Source organism: Hypanus sabinus, chromosome 2 (assembly GCF_030144855.1).
Source record: "Hypanus sabinus isolate sHypSab1 chromosome 2, sHypSab1.hap1, whole genome shotgun sequence".
NCBI lineage: Eukaryota > Metazoa > Chordata > Chondrichthyes > Myliobatiformes > Dasyatidae > Hypanus > Hypanus sabinus.
Window position 1 is genome coordinate 38,625,605 of NC_082707.1, and position 15,014 is coordinate 38,640,618.

General features: G+C 39.1%; 2 long non-coding RNA genes across 2 annotated transcripts; both read right to left on the bottom strand.

Moving 5' to 3' along the window:
* Positions 1 to 248: 248 nt before the first annotated feature.
* LOC132404594 (uncharacterized) lies at positions 249 to 10,405 on the bottom strand. The gene is made up of 3 exons (XR_009515590.1): positions 10,287 to 10,405; positions 2,606 to 2,735; positions 249 to 1,518 (listed from the first exon to the last, which is right to left on the bottom strand). It is a non-coding gene; the product is annotated as an uncharacterized LOC132404594 (long non-coding RNA).
* A 1,485-nt stretch (positions 10,406 to 11,890) lies between these two features.
* LOC132404598 (uncharacterized) lies at positions 11,891 to 14,279 on the bottom strand. Its single transcript, XR_009515594.1, has 3 exons — positions 14,166 to 14,279; positions 13,399 to 13,524; positions 11,891 to 11,932 (listed from the first exon to the last, which is right to left on the bottom strand). It is a non-coding gene; the product is annotated as an uncharacterized LOC132404598 (long non-coding RNA).
* Between the last annotated feature and the right edge of the window lie 735 nt (positions 14,280 to 15,014).

Consider the following 15,014-nt stretch of genomic DNA (forward strand, 5'->3'; position numbering starts at 1 on the left):
GGCGAGAGAAATGAGAAATAAAAGTGAGCAAAAGATGAGAAAAGAGTGGAAGAATCAGAATCAGGTATGAGGACAGAACAGGTACTACCAGTTATAAAGATAAACAAGTTGTGCAATGAAGCACGGAACAAAATTACACAACTTTATTTAAGTGCACAAGTACTTTTTAAAATCTTTATTACAATTTTAATTTATCTTGTAATACAGTCATAATTTTAAATATTTTTTACATAACAGTGTGTAAGAGAAGCAAAAATAGAAATCTTTGAAAACCATCAGTATTGTACCATTGTTATTTACTGTGGTCAATACAAAATTAATCATGTAATTGATTTTTTTTCTGATTTATCTGCCCTGTGCTGCCACTCCAATCCATGTATTAACATTGACACTGTCTTCCATATATCTGAAGCATGCTCATTGAATTCTAGAGAAGTGAAATACTTTTGTAAATCATGATACAGAAGAATGTTGATATTGAAGCAAATAAACCTGTTTTGTTTTCATTTAGGGCACCATCAGCTATAATTAGTTTAGGTATTGCATCCAAAAATATTGTAACAATCATTCACAATTTTTCTTTAGAACCTTTAAGCATAGAAAATGTAATATCCGCTATATACTATCCACTCCATTTTTGCTAGTACAAAATGTTCCATTTATTATTCTACTAAGTCACAATAATTTATTTTTTATCTATTACATGATCATGTTCCAGCAGTACTCACGGCACAGAGCTTGGCATTACAGAGAAGTGAATCATACAATTACTGTGCATATACAATATACTGTATGAACTTAAAACTGGGAGTATGATTTCAAAGAAATATTTCAATGCAATGAATCAAATGCAATCCAATAATTGGAATTGTTGCCTTTATGAATGGGTATGACAATTTTATGGGAAATAACTTTCAAGGTACAATTTGCCTAGAAGCTTTTAGTTAGACCTTGAAATTTAAAATGCTTCAACTCCAGCAGGATCGATGAAATCTCCAGAAGAATTCTTTAAATATTTCTTGATATTGCTGAATAAAGTAATAATTCTTTAGATTTGTATTGTTTAATCCCAGAAAAATTTATTAAGTCCAGGCATAAATGCAAATGCCAGGTAAGTTGCATTTATGAGGAACCATTTAAATTTAATTGCAATTATAGGTTGTCCTTGTCTTTCTGGGTACCTGTGCTGAAACATTTTTGAGCAGCCTTCAAATATTTCAGCTCTAAGTTTAGTTAAATAAATTATTTAACAATTTAATCAGTTGCATATAAGATGGAAACATCAGCCCATCTATTATGGCACAATTGCTACACATATAATAGGAAAAAAAGAATACAAGCATAGGCACTAATATGAACAGGATTCAAATAAACACTGTTAAATTATTTTATTTTAGAATAATGAATATTATACACTATCATTCAGCTTGAGGTATCAATCATTATATTATGCATTAGAAATTTCACTAAGATGAAACTCTTTCTCTGTTCCATGCTTCTTCTGTTTATGATTCCTCGCTGAAAATAAAATCAATATTATAGTATTAGCATAGGGCATACTTAGCTCTTATAAGGCCCTAAGACTCAGAAGCAGAATTAGGCCTTTCAGCCTGTCAAATCTGCTCTGCCATTTCATCATGGCTGACTTATTATCCCTCTCAACCCCATTCAGCTGCCTTCTGTAGCCTTTGACACCCCTTACTAGACAAGAAGCTATCAACCTCTATTTTAAATATACCCAATGACTTGGCTTCCACAGCCATCTGTGGCAATGAATTCCACAGATTCACCACCTTCAGGCTAATGAAATTCCCCCTCATCTCTGTTCTAAAGAGGTGTTCTTTCATTCTGGGTCTGTGTCCTGTGGTCCTACACTCCCCCCCACTATAGGAAACATTCTGAACATCCACTCTTTCTAGGCCTTTCAATAGTAGATTTCTATGAGAAATCCCTCCCCCCCCCCCCCCACCACGGCTCATTTTTCTAAACTCTATTGAGTCCTCGTACATTAACCTTTTCATTACTAGGATAATTCTGCTGAATCTCCTCCGGACACCCTCCAATGCCAGCAATTCTTTCTTAGGAATAAGGTCCAAAACTGATCACAATACTCCAATATTTGGGCCTGCTTGGGTTGTCTTTACAATTGTGGAAAAATCATTTTATCTGAGTTCAGAGAAGCAGGATCTAGTAAATGGAAATATATTGATTCAGACTAATTGAGTCATGAAGTATCACTACAGCATATTCATATAAAATATGCCTCAATTTAGGACACATTGGGTTCTAATACTGTATTGCATTGATAATCAGCAGCCGTGATATCTCCATCTTAGGAGAATTTTCTGTGCTAATTCAATGTTTCTGTGATAATTGATATCAAATTATATTTAAATAAATGTCAGATCTGACATCCAAATCATTATCCTTACTAAACAAAAACATTGATAATGTGAAGATCATAATTCATCCCATTCACTCCCTGAATCTAGAACCAGATTTAAGGAATAAGCATTCATTTTTACAGCCACACAACTGTTAAATTGTAAAAATGCCAATTTATACCATGTATTTACACATTAGTTCATTATTTTACAGAATATACCTTTTATGTATCTGAAGAATCCCAAGAGCGTGAAGTTGAAGCTTTTCAATAATCTTCTCTCTTACTTGTTGAAGAGCCAAGTTCAGATCCTCACTTGCGACTGTATATCTCAGGATAACTTTACGTTGTGCTGCACATAATGTAAAGAAGAATTGACTAAAGGTTGAAGTCCACTGCAGGTAGGACGTTTCTTAAATGTTCTAGTGTTCGCATGATGGAAAATAGCATATATTTAGACAAAATGGGCAAACACTGCAAATGGGCATGATAGTAGTCTGGAAATGTATATAACACTTCCTAAGGTTATAGATTAAAGTAACACACACACACACACACACACACACACACACACACACACACACACATCATTTGAGCAACAGTTTCTGGTCTTTAAAGGTACTGTTTGTACATTCCAATTAGTCCCATTGGTCCAACTTTCCACCTAGCTCTATTAAGCTCCTAGAGTAAGTACTTATCTAATTGCTAATATAAATTACATTGAATTTACTGCCAACACACCACATTCTAGATCATAAATGATACATTGAAATTTGTTCTCCTCTCACTACTTTATGGCATAATCTTTTACCTTTGAAACCCTTCATTATGTTGAATACTTCCTTTGATGAGAATATAACAGTTTATTTAATTTTTCAATTTATTTCCAGTTTTGCTGATTTGATTTCTGGTTCCTTGTGGTTGCCATAGCTGGGGAAGAAGAGTGGACTGTGGTGGGGATAATCTTCCTCTATTTATTAAATGTTCCACATGGTGTGCATCTCAAATTGCCTCTGACAACCAAGTCTTGTTCCTGGCCTTCATGGGTGGCGTACCTACTAAGCCTGATGGAACTGTTTCTACTGACTGAAGAAGGAGCAAAGGTAGGTTATTGATGCCTTAAAAGCAGTCACATTGTGTAGGTGGGGCTTAGCAGCTCGCCTAGGAGAAGGACAATTCTGATCTCAAACCTTCACTGCCTTGTGGCTATACCCACTCATGGGGAAGGCTTCGGGAGAAAACCACGAGGAAAAATCTGAAGATTGAGTCTCCGAGGCAGTCCTACGTTAGACGTTTGGTGCTACTGGTGCCAAAATGTAATAGTCTCTGCTATTCCTTTGGATTCATCAGCTATATGGACAGTTGTAGCCTATTGCATGAGCAACAGCTTGCTCTCCGTATTGTACTGACAGTATGGATGACCCCTGATTTGATTTTGTTTGCATCCAGATAGTGCTTAGCGCCCTTCCTAAAGAATATTTAAGATATCGTAATGTTTTCTATTCATTGTCTGTGGGTGCTCTTGGAGACCTTAAAACAGAGTTTGTACGCACTATGCAGATTGTGGTCATGTTGTACTTTGGTGGGTTCCAGTCAGTGGGGCCAGTAAAAAGAAAGGAGGTGGAGCAGCCATTGTTGGAGTGGTCCTGCTTAGACAAGAACAGGCTTGGATAAACATAGTTAGAGGTTCCAATAAAATAAGTAAGAAAGTTTCTACTAAGTTGCTTTTCTGTTATTACATAGCTAGTGCGCAGAGAACGGATCCAGAAACAGTAGTGTGTTCAAAATGCTTGTCAGGACGAAGGGTCTCAGCTCGAAACATCGACAATGCTTCTCCTATAGATGCTGCCTGGCCTGCTGTGTTCTACCAGCATTTTCTGTGTGCTGTTGTTTGAATTTCCAGCACCTGCAGATTTCCTCATGTTTGCACAGTAGTATGTTCCTTGTCTGAGATGTGGGAAATTTGCAAGAGACCTCCAAACTCCCTGATAATTACATCTGCATGAAGTGCATTGCGCTTCACCTCCTTAGAGACTGTGTTAAGGAACTGGAGCTGCAGCTTGATGTCCTTTGGCTCATACGGGAAAATGAGGAGGCGATAGACAGTAGCTACAGGGAGGTAGTCACTTCTAAGTTGCAGGATGTAGATAGCTGTGTGACTGTAAGGAGAGGAAATGAAAATAGGCAGCCCATACAGAATACCCCTGTGGCTCTTACACTTGTTATGATTCCAGCCCCCTCCTTTGTGAGAATCGCAAATGACAATCACCCGTTGGGGGGGGGGGGGGGTCAGTAGACCCAGTAGGAGAGAGAGAGAGAAATGTGCCGAATTGCACGTTCCACCCGGGATGCAGAATAAGACAACAGCAACTATTGTCTCATGGAGACCACGTGAAAAGCCCTCAGGCAAGGTGGGCTGGTTGAGAGAGAGAGCGTGCATCATCCCAACCTGATTGACACCTGCGACCCCGTGAGGAAGTATAAAGGAGAGTCTCAGGGGGACAAACCCTTCAGATGCACCAAGAAGACACGAGAGTGATCCTGCAGCAGCGGGAAGCCATTCTGAAGGAAGCCACGTGCTTTAGATTCCGGGATTGGAATTTGTGGCTGGAATCACAGAAAACTGCTTTTAACTAACATCGGGGAGAGGGAACCAACGCTCCCCCGATTTCACGGAAGCTTCATCGAGACTCGGCAAGTTCTTTCTCTTCTCCCCCAATCTCTCTCTCTCTTGGTTGCCCCACGTGAAACCCAGCGATTTTCCAAGGGGCTGAGGCCTGCAGACTTCTGAGTGACTTTTATATTTCCAACGGACAATCTATTAACCCCTAGACAGCCGTAGAGCTCACTTCTTAATGATGATTATTACTATACCCACGCTTTAGATTGAGTGTTGACGATGTGCACTATCTGAATGTATGTATTAACCCTACTTTTGTGTCCCTTTATAAATAAAAACGTTTGAAAATAGTGACATCAGACTTCAACGGACCTCTCTGTCGTTGCTGGTAAGTTATCCAGTTACGGGATACGTAACACACTCAATAAAAAATATACTGCCTTCGATACTATTGGGGGTGGGCATGGTGGGATAAACTAGCAGGAGAAGCTGCAGCAACTAAGTCCCTGGCTCTCTGACTCGGAAGGGAAGGAGGGAAGAAGAGCTGTGCAGTGCCGATAGGAGATTCTGTAGTTAGAGGAGCAGGCAGGAGATTCTGTAAACGTGAAAGAGACACCCAGATGCTATGTTGCCTCCCAGGTGCCACCATCAGAGAAGTTTCGGATTGGATTCACAGTATTTTTAAGGGGGGGGAGGTGTGCAGCCAGAAGTTGTAGTACATATTAGTAGCAATGACATAGGTAGGAAAAGGGATGAGGTCCTGAAGATAGAATATAGGGAATTAGGTCGAAAGCTGAACACTGCATCCATAGTATGTTACCAATGTTTTCTTGTGCCTGTGGATAAGGATTCGGACTTTGGACTATGAACTTCTTTTCAATCGTTAAAGTTTTTCTTATATTCTGTGTTTTTGCCGATTCTTTCTTGTTTTTTGTATGGGGGAGGGAAATTTGGGGGCTATGATCTCGTGGTGTTTTGTGCAGGGAGGGGGAGTGGGTCTAAGGGCCAAAGATCTTGTTGTGTTTCATGCAGGGGAGGAGCATTTGGGGGTTGATAATTGTGTTGCCATTCTTTTTGTGTGGGGGGTGGAGTGGGTTTGCTGTTCATGAACTGACTTCCATGGTTTTTCTTGGTTTCATGGCTATCTGGAGAAGAAGAATTTCAGAGTTGTATACTGTGTACATACTTTGATAATAAATAAACCTTGGAAGCTTTGAAAAGCAGGGCCACAAGTGTAACAATCTCTGGACTGCTGCCTGTGCCACACACCAGTGAGGGTAAGAATAGGACAATATGGCAGATGAATGCGCAACTGAGGAATGTGAGCAGGGTTTTGGATTTCCAGATCATTGGGATCTCTTCTGGGGAAGGTATGACCTGGATAAAAAGAATCTGTTACACCTGAACTTGAAGGGGACCAATATCCTTGTCAGCAGGTTTGCTAGAGCTACAGAGTAGGACTTAAAATAATTTGACAGGGGGATAGGACTAGAGTGATAAGGCAGAGGATAGGGCAGTTGGTATACAAGTAAATGCATTTTAGAAAAAGATAAATATTGAAAAAGGTGATGAATACAGGACTGAAGAAATTATATTTGAATGCACACAGTATATGGAATAAGGTAAATGTAGCAGAGTTAGAGATTGGCAAGTATGATGTTCTGGGCATGGATGAGTGGTGGCTGGGAGAATATCAGAGTTGGGATATAAACAGCCAAGGATATACGCATTGTATCAAAACGACAGGCAGGCAGGCAGAGAGGGTGAGGTAGCTCTGTTAGTAAAGAATGAAGACCATAAGACAAAAAGACATAGCAGAATAAGGCCATTTGGTCCATCGAGTCTGCTTCGCCATTCTATCATGCTTGATTTATCCCTCTCAACTCCATTCTCCAGCCTTCTCCCTATAACCTTTGATGGCCTTACTAACCAGGAACCTATCAATCTCTGCTTTAAGTATAGCCAATAACTTAGCATCTACAACCATCTGTGATAATGAATTCCACAGAGTCACTACCCTCAGATTAAAAAAAAATCCTCATTATCTCTGTTCTAGTGGGATGTCCCTCTATTCTGAGGCTGTGTCCTCTAGTTCTAGACTCAGCCACTACAGGAAACACATTCTGCACTTTCACTCTATCTGGACCTTATAATATTCAATAGATTTCATTGAAATCCCTCTCATTCTTCTAACCTTCCATGAGTACAGGCCTAGAGCCATTAAGTGCTCTTCATACATTAACCCTTGCATTCTCAAATCATTCTCTTGAACTTCCTCTGGACCCTCTCCAGTATTAGTACATCTTTTCTTAGAAAAGGGGACCAAAACTGCTTACAGTTCTCCAAGTGCAGTCTGGCCAATGCCTTACAAAGCCTCAGTGTTACCTCTTTTCTTCTTATAGTCTAGTCCTATAAGTTCATAAGATATAGGAGCAGAATTAGGCCATGTGGCCCATCAAGCCTACTCTTCCATTTCATAATGGCTGATCAATTTTCTTCTCATTCCCATTCTCCTGCCTTCTCCCCATATACCTTCATGCCCTGAACAATCAAAAATCTAACAACCCTGGCCTTAAGTATACTGTACATGAAGGTGGAGCCTCCACAGCTGCCATTGGCAATGAATTCCACAGATTCACCACTCTCTGTCTAAAAGTCCTCTTGAAATGAATGCTAACATTACATTTGCCTTTCTTACCACTGACTCAACCTGCAAGTCAAACTTTAAGGAATCCTGCACAAAGTCTTTTTGCACCTCAGATTTTTGAACTTTCCCCCCATTTAGAAAATGGTCTACCCCTTTATTCCTATTTCCAAAGTGCATGAACATACACATCCCAACATTATATTCCATCTGCCACTTCTTTGTCCATTCTTCTAATCTGTCAATGACCTTCTGCAGAATCCCTGTTTCCTGAACACAACCCGCCCCTCCACCTATCTTTGTATCATCCGTAAACTTGGCCACAAAGCCAGCAATTCCATCATCCAAATTATTGATATATAATATAAAATGAAGCGACCCCTGTGAAATGCCATTAGTGAACGGTAACCAACCAGAAAAGGCCCCATTTATTCCCACTCTTTGCCTCCTGTCTGTCAGCCAATCTATCCATACTAGTATCTTTCCTACAGTACCAAGGGCTCTTATCTTGTTTAGCAGCCTTATGTGTGGTACTTTTTCAAAGGCTTTCAAAAACAGAACCATAAGACCATAAGATATAGGAGCAGAATTAGGCCACTCGACCTATCGAGTCTGCCTCACCATTTTGTCATGGCTGATCCAGTTTTCCTCTCAACCACAATCTCCTGCCTTCTTCCCATACCCTTTTATGCCCTGACCAATAAATAATCTATCAACCTCTGCCTTAAACATGCATAAAGACTTGGCCTCCATAGCTGCTTGTGGCAAAGAATTCCAGACTCACCACTCTCTGGCTAAAGAAGTTGCTCCTTATCTCTAGAAGGATGCTCCTCTATTCTGAGGCCATCCCCTCTGGTCTTAGACCCAAAACTCCGAGTAAACAACATCCACTGACTCTCCTTTGCCTATTCTACCTGTTATTTCTCCAGGAATTCCAACAGATTTGTCAGGCAGACAGACAGACAAACATACTTTATTGATCCTGAGGGAAATTGGGTTTTGTTACAGCTGCACCAACCAAGAATAGTGAAGAAATATAGCAATATAGAACCATAAATAATTAAATAAAAATAAGTTAATCATGCCAAGTGGAAATAAGTCCAGGACCAGCCTATTGGCTCAGGGTGTCTGACACTCTGAGGGAGGAGTTATAAAGTTTGATGGCCACAGGTTGGACTTACCCCGACCTCTCCTGGTTGCCGTTTCAGCCCTGGGAAAAAGCCTCTGACTATCTACATGATCAACGCCTCACATCATCTTGTACACCTCTATCAGGTCACCTCTCATCCTCTGTCACTTCAAGGAGAAAGGTTGAGTTCACTCAACCTATTCTCATAAGGCATGCTCCCCAATCCAGGCAACATCCTTGTAAATCTCCTCTACACCCTTTCTATAGTTTCCACATCATTCCTGTATGAGGTGATTAGAGCTGAGCACAGTACTCCAAGTGGTGTCTGACCAGGGTCTTACATAGCTGTAATATTACCTCTCGGCTCCTAAACTCAGTCTCGCGATTGATGATGGCCAATGCATCGTATGTCTTCTTAACTACAGAGTCAACCTGTGCAGCTGCTTTGAGTGTCCTATGGTCTCGGACCTCAAGATCCACACTGCCAAGAGTCTTACCATTAGTATGTACTATATTCTGCCATCTGTTGTCAATGTGGCAAATGCTTCCATGATGCAGACAGTCATGGTTGATTCCAAAAACAGAGAGTCAAGCCAAGGTGAGCATTACTGAAGCGGGCTGCAAAATCAAACGGATCACAATAGATGTGCCTGCTTTAAAACTGAAAAAGGGTGCTACATACAGGTTCAGCTTTGTCTATAATTTCAGAAGCTGACTACAACTGACTGTATTCTAAGCTATAATTACAAAAAACTTTAGTAATGCTAAAGTCCCACAACGGTGAAAAAGTATCTTCCAAAGGTAAACTAAAAGTGAATGTGATGTTAACAAGGCCAAACACTGCAGTTGGAGCTTCATGTGTTGAAAAGTGGACAGCCAGCTCTTTTCAGCCATACTAGAAACAACTTCTCAAACGCATTTTTCCATTTGTCTGTTGCCAGCTGAATCCTTGTCTCTTCGCACATTTCAGTTCCTCACAAGCCCTTTCAGACCCACAGTAATGGATATAGTTGTCTTTCTCTATTTTTTAACAATGCATAAAATAACCACGAGCATTCATGAAACCCATAGCCCAGCTGGTCATTGTCATGACAGAACATTCATGTAATAAACCAGCTTTGGTTTTCACATCTAAATATTTTACTGCTCGGTTGTCCTACAGAAAATACCTTTGAACACTAACTTTTAATAGCCCTTCTACTGTAGAAAATTTCTACAGTGACAGCTCTGAGATAATGAACGGACATTCTATTCCAGTTATCAAGATGACTGAAATGTGTTCCCTTTCAATGAAATAATCATCTAGAAGTGAAGGGAATTGTCAAACTCAATAACATTGTATTTGCGAATTCGTACCATTACAAATTGAAAGGCAGGTTGCGGTGGTACAAATAATTTTATTTTTCATCCGATACTAACATGCACAAAATTTATTTCAGAACATGTCCGAAATGAAACTTTAAATATCATTGCAAAAATTGGAAAAATGTAAATTTGGAAAATACCCTACCGTTGCAAAGAAGACTGTTATTCACGTTGACACTGAATCCTGGATTACAACCGCACACAAAGCTTCCAATTGTGTTGTTGCAGATTTGCTGACAGCTTGATGTGTTGGTTGCACATTCATCGATGTCTGCAGCAAAAAAGGACCAAATCTCACATTTATCAAATCACATTTATGTAATTTGCATTAATAAATGATACTCTGTTTCTTAACATGGTCCAGTACTATTGGGTGTCAGATGAGACCTTGTATTGCAGAAAGATCAATATTGTGACAACCCAGAGAGTGAATGGATGTTCCTTTCTAGTCATTATCAAGGTGACGGAAGTTCTTTTGAATTATGGGGTACAATAATCTGTAGAGAGTAAGAATCTGTGTGTTTCAAATACCTTACATCAGAACTCGAAAGCTTGTTTACCTGGGTCCTTCAGAGTAGAACCATAGAGAAACAAATGATATCCTCTTTCAGTTTATATGAATTTAACCAAAATTTATTTCTGTTCATGCCACTTTAGATACCATTTCTGAAATATGAAAAAAAAATTCTCCTGGAAAACATTGCATCATCACCAAGAGATTTATTGGACAGGATGCTGCTGAATCCGGGATGAGAACTGAAAATGAAATTTCCGATCATGCTGTTGCAAATGAGCTGACAGCTTGATGTGTAGGTTACACATTCATCAATGCCTGGGTGGAAAGGAGGGGTTCACATTTCACTCCAGGATACACTCTACAGTGTCACCACAATGCATGGTGAAGCATAGTAGTAGTACATTTCTTTCAGGAGGACATCATTTAGGAAAGGCAGTTTGAACTGCCACAATAATTATTATTCCCAAAATCTCTGACAATATATCATTGGATAATATCTCACCATCACAAAACAAATTATTGGAGATGTTGATGCTGAAGCCTGGATTACAACCGCACACAAAGCTTCCGATTGTGTTGTTGCAGATTTGTTGACAGTTTGATGTGTTGGTTGCACATTCATCGATGTCTGGAGGGAAAAGAGAAGATGTCATATCAAGCACATGCTTAGCATTAGCTAATACTGTGTCCAAGAGATTCAGAAAGGACTGCACAGTAGTTACACATAGTATGGAGTTGAGCCACTCAAAAATATTTCCCTGTCATTATAAACATTGCGACTGAGTGTCTGTGACATTCTTCACAATATTGGTGATCAGCATCAATATTTACTCAGTTTCTCAACGTTTTGGAGATTTGACAACATTATTACGGTGGGCATTATCTTTAAAATTCACTAAACATCATGTAGATATTGCAAAACGACTATTAAAAGACACAGCATTGTACTTTGACTTTTTTAAAGAACTCTGTGGTGAATTAACCACTACATTGTAGTAGCAGAGAAGCAAATGATATCATTTTTCATCCAATATTAAGATGACTAAAATCCATTTCTGGAACACATCAGTTTAAAAAAGCATTAAAGTCCAATACATGAAATATCATTCTGAATATCTGAGAAAGTATATGTTTGGAAAACATCCCACCATCACAGAGCAAAGTATTGTTCACATTGATGCTGAAGCCTCGATTACAACTGCACACAAAGCTTCCGATTGTGTTGTTGCAGATTTGTTGACAGTTTGATGTGTTGGTTGCACATTCGTCGATGTCTGCAGGGAAAAGAGAAGATGTCATATCAAGTGCATGCTTAGCATTAGCTAAGTCTCTGTCCAAGAAAATCAAGAAGGTTTGTACAGTGGATAACACAGAGTATGGAGTTGAACCTCCCAAAGTTATTTTCCTGTCATTTTCAACATTGCAACTGAGTATCTGTGATGATCAGCATCAAAGTTACTCTGGTTTACAGATTTTTGTGAAATTGACAGCATTACTATGGTCGGTATATTTTTAAAAATTTATAGGACAATGTATAGACATTTTAGAATAAATATCAAAAGATACAGCATTTTACTTAGATTATTCATAAATTATTCTGTGGTGAATTTACCATCACGGTATAGTAACACAGAAGCAAATCATATCATTTTCATGTGTCAATGATTTGGGTGATGGAATTGATGGTTGTTGCAAAGATTGCAGGCAATATGAAGATAGCTGGAGGGTTACATAGTTTTGTGGATGTAAAGATGCTACAGAAGGTCTTAGACAAATTAGGAGAATGGGCAAAGAAATGGCAGGTGGAAGTCAGTTTCAGACAGTCAATGGTAGAAGCATTGAAAAGGTTGATTATTTTCTAAATGGAGCGAAAATAATAAAAAAAAACTGAGGTGCAATTTGACTTCTGAGTCCTTGTGCAGGATTCCCAAAAGGTTATTTTGCAGGTTGATTCTGTGGTGAGGAAGGCAAATGCAATGTTAGCATTCATTTCAAGAGGACTAGAATATAAAAACAAGGATGTAATGCTGAGGCTTTATAAAGCCTGGTGAGGCCACACTTGGAGTACTGTGAGCAGCTTTGGTCTCTTATCTTCGGAAGGATGTGCTGAAACCGGAGAGGGCTCAAAAAGGAGACACACTAAAATTATTCCACGATTGATTGGCTTGTCATGTGAAGAGTGTTTAATGGCTCTGCGCCTGTATTTACTGGAATTCAGAAGAATGAAGGGAGACCTTACTGAAACCTAACGAATGGTGAAAGGCATTGATAGAGTGGGTGTGGAGACGATGATTCCTGTGGGTCAAGAGTCTAAGACCAGAGGATACAATCTCAGAATAGAGGCGCATCCTTTTAGAATGGAGGTGAGATGGAATTTCTTCAGCCAGAGAGCGGACAACCTGTGGAATTCTGTGCCAGAGGTAGCTGTGGAGGCCAAAACTTTATGCATATTTAAGGCGGTGGTTCATAGATTATTGATTGGTCAGGGCATAAAGGGATATGGAGAAAAGGCTGAGACTGGGGCTTAAGGGAAAGCTGATGAGAAGGTGGAGCAGACACGATAGGCCATATCGCCTCACTCTGCACCTGTATCTTATGGTCTTAAAGTTTTTTATTCATCCAATATTAAGGTGACTAAATTCCATTTCTGGAGCACATCAGTTTAAAAAGGCATTAAAGTCTAACCCATTAAATATCATTTCCAGTGTCTGAGAAAATATATGTTTGTAAAATGTCTCACCTTCACATAGTGAAGTATTGTTCACATTGATGCTGAATCCTGGATTACAACTGCACAAGAAGCTTCCGATTGTGTTGTTGCAGATCTGCTGACAGTTTGATGTGTTGCTTGCACATTCATCGATGTCTGCAGCAAAAAAGGACCAAATCTCAATCACTTTCATCAAATCACATTTATGTAATTTGCATTAACAACTGATACACTGTTTCTTAATATGGACAAGAACTTTTGAGTTTCTAATGTGACCCTGCATTGTAGAAAGATCAATACTGTGACAACACATGTTCCTTTCCAGTTATTCTCAAGGTGCCGGAAGTTCTTTTGAGTTATGGGGGTCAATAATCTGCAGAGTGAAGGAACTGTAAACTGAGAATCGTTGTGTTTGCAAATTCCTACTATCACAAATCAAAAGCATGATTGCCTTAGTTCTACGCAGTAGAGCCACGGAGAAACAAATGATATCCTCTTCCAGTCAATATTAACGTGATCAAAATTTATTTATTTGCACTTCAGGGATGCCACTCTAAATATTATTTCTGAGGTCTGAGAAAACTTTGTAAAACTTCCCAAAGTCACAAAGAGAATTATTGGACAGGATGATGCTGAAGATTGCAGGATACACTCTGCAGTGTCAGCACAATGCATGGTGAAACACTGCAGTAGTACATTCCTTTCAGGAGAACATCAGTAATAAAAGACAGTCTGGACTGCCACATTAATTATTATTCCCAAAATCTCAGAAAATATATCATTAGATAATACCTCACCATCACAAAGTGAATTATTGGTGACGTTGATGCGGAAACCTGGATTACAACTGCACGTGAAGCTTCCGATTGTGTTGTTGCAGATTTGTTGACAGTTTGATGTGTTGGTTGCACATTCATCGATGTCTGGAAGTAAAAGAAGAAAATGATATATCCTACATTTGCCTTTAATCTACAAGAGGTTTCAGAAAGTTCTCAACAGTGGAAACATGAGTTTTGGCACTTATATTTACTTTTCTGTCTTTACAAGATTAACCAAATAAGAGTGAGTGTGACACACTTTAGAATATTGATAAATGGCATCAAATTTTCTTCAAGTTTACAAATCTTGTTTGAAATAGTGCAATTATTATAAACTGCTGGTATATTATGTAAATTTTACGTGGTAATGTGAAGTAATTGTAAAATAACCACCATAACATGCAGCATTTCAACTTGATTTTTCTATCATTAATTCCAAGGTAAATTTATTACTGTACTGTAGTAGCAGAGATACAAATTATATCATTTATCATCTGATATTATCGACTAGCAGGAGATAGAAAAGATGTGTCAGAAGGACAATGTCATGATAATCGTTGGGGATTTTAACGTGGAAGTGGATTGGGAAAACCAGGCCAGTACTGGACATCAAGTGAGAGAATTTGTAGAATGTCTAAGGGACGGCTTTTTAGAACAGCTTGTTGGTGAGCCTGCTAGGGGATCGGCTGCACTGGATTGGTGCTGTGCAATGATCTGGTGGTGATAAGAGATTTTAAGATTAAGAAACCCTGAGGGAACAGTGATCACAATAAGATCGCATTCACATTGAAATTTGAGAAGGGGAAACTAAATTCTAATGTGTCATTA